This window comes from Equus caballus, chromosome 22 (assembly GCF_041296265.1).
Source record: "Equus caballus isolate H_3958 breed thoroughbred chromosome 22, TB-T2T, whole genome shotgun sequence".
Lineage (NCBI taxonomy): Eukaryota > Metazoa > Chordata > Mammalia > Perissodactyla > Equidae > Equus > Equus caballus.
In genome coordinates, this window is record NC_091705.1 from 24,745,039 (window position 1) to 24,747,650 (window position 2,612).

Genomic DNA, 2,612 nt, shown 5'->3' on the forward strand with positions numbered 1-2,612 from the left:
AATCTCTTCATATGAAAAACAGTCAAGGAGCATTCTACAGAGAGGCTCCCGCCAACAGGACAGCTTTGGACATCACCAATCTCAACCCTGCCATCAGGAGGTCATTGAAGGGCAAGAATCTTGGAGTCAGGAAGATGGATCCCAGATTCCATCTCTGTCACTTGGTGAACTTGGTGAGGAGGCCCTTAGCCTTCTGAACCTCGATCTCCCCACCTGTAAAATGGATAACAAAATAACAGTAATTACTCTCTGAGTGTGAGGATATTTAAATGGGACCATTTTTTTCTGAGGTGCTTAGCACTGGGGCTGGCACACAGTAAGTGCTCAATACGTGCTTGCCGTGGTCAGTAGCAGAGTCAGCTCATTTCTAAAATGTGAGCCTTTGGGACCTCTTATCTCTGATCAAAGCTAATTGAAGATGACGAGGGGCACTTGGCATGTTGGCAAGAGGTTATCCAAGGGGCCCCTCCCAGAACGAGGTAGGGGCTACTCCATAAATAGCTCCACCTGTGCATTTAGCGCCACAGGGCACATTTGGGGCTGTTTTAGCAGAATTATTTGATCCCAACTTCTAGCCCTGAGGGGTGCAGAAACATTGAAGTCCCTTTTACCCAATTAGGATTTTTCCTCCTCCCAGTGATTTTTAAAAATATTTCCTTTTCCGAGTCTTGTTTTTAATTTCACTTAAATATCAGGAAGCTGAACTGTTAGGTTGTCTGGTTCAATATTGGATTCCTGGCTGCATCATCCATTTATTTATTCATTCCTTGAGTGCCTACCGATTCTGCCCTCTTGAAGCTTAGAGTCTAGTCCATAAGACAGACCTTAAATGATAAGGTCTAAGAAAAGAAGTAAACACAGAGGCTATTCTGACATTGTCTTGAGGGCTGTAAAGGGAATAAACAGGGACACACATCAAGGAGGGATGGAGGAGGGGGGAGGCACCATAAGATGGTCAAAGAAGGCCTCTCTGAGGAGGTAACACATCATTAGAGACCCCTGTGTGGGCCCTCACCGTCCATCACCCCTCCCCTCCCAGAATCCAGGTGTCCGCCTCTCCTGGTCTCCTCGGTAATGCCCAAATCCTAGCTCCTGGGAGGCGGAAGAGGTTCAGAGGGAAGTAGGATGGTACACTTCCTGTCCAGCCTGCCCTGGGATGGGCTGGAAGAGAGGAAGTCCCGCCTTAGAGGATGATGCCTGGGGAGGGATCCCGGAACTTGATTCCCAGGTGGAGTGTCCCTCCTTCCAAGTGAGAAGAGCCTCTTGTGTAGAAAGAAGCGCTTTCTAGAAATCCTCATGAATTCGTCCATTTGTTCCTGTCTCTACCCCCGCCTTGGTGCTGCTCGCATCATCACTCCCCTGGACCACGGCCCCAGCCTCACGGGTCTCCTCACTTCTACTCTTGCCCCTACTGCCCCCTCTTTCTCCACTCAGTGGCCAGAGGGTTGGGTGTTTTAAACTGCACATCCACGTACCTCCCTTCCCTGCCTCAAGCCCCTCCCTGGGTTTTCATGGCGCCCTAAGCAAAATCCAGACCCCTCACCACTGCCCACAGGGCCCTGCAGGGTCTGCCCGCCCTTTTCTCTAGACCCGTCCATCGCCGGGTCTTCTGCCGGAGGGGGGCGGTGCAGCCCTCCGTAGGTCCCTCACACCCCTTCCTCAGACGTTAAAAATGCACCCACGTCCTTCAACAAGTTTAATTTTTTCTGCTATTCCATTTTTAAAGGATTTTTGAAATGTTTTTTGGTGGAAATTTTTAGGTTATAAATAACTCATTTCATTTTCCACTGGCTATGATTTCTCAAACGTCAAAGGACACGCTCAGGTATTCTTTCAAAGTGAGAAAGCGGAAGGATTTGGAAGAATAGAGAAGGAGGAAGAGACGAGGTTGAATCAGGTTACAATTTGGCAGAGTAGCTTTGGCTCGAGGGTCCAAATGATAATTGGTCCAGAACACGTGGACTTCTGGGGAAGTGACAGGTGCCAACCGATGGGAGTGGTGCAGCTGACTCGTGAGAGAGTCTTCAACACCTGGCTTGATAGTCCAGGCGCTGGACTGCACCGGCCCCTCCTCCTGCTCACAATGAAATTAATCAAACTGTCACTGCATCCTGAGTTGCCAATGACAAAACCAAATGATTAGCTACTGAGCAGCTCCACCCGATTTGGGAGATTCTGAGGTTTCACTGATAAAGCGCCAGCGCTCCTCAAGGTTGCAGGGGTTGCAGCCCTGCCGGTGAGCGAGGGGAGCTCCTTGAAGCACTGGGTGGTGGCAGATTTCATGGCAAGATATGCAATGAGACTTCTCATGTCACTCCACTAATGTCCTACTTCAGCTGGAGTCGACAGATCACAAACTCTAGAAGCCCCCAAAGCACTCGCTTAGGGGATATTTCTGCTACTAATCTTGAGTAACAAACCATCTCAAAACTTAGTGGCATAAAACGCAATTTCAGTTTCCTCACAGACTGTGTGGGTCAGGGCAGCTTAGCTCTGCTCCAAGATGTCTGGGCTTCAGCTGGAGGAACAGCTGGGGGTGACAATGGTGGGGTCTGGTGTCATTTGGAGGCCTCTTCGCTCACCTGCCTTGTTGTGGATGGTGGTTGTCAGCA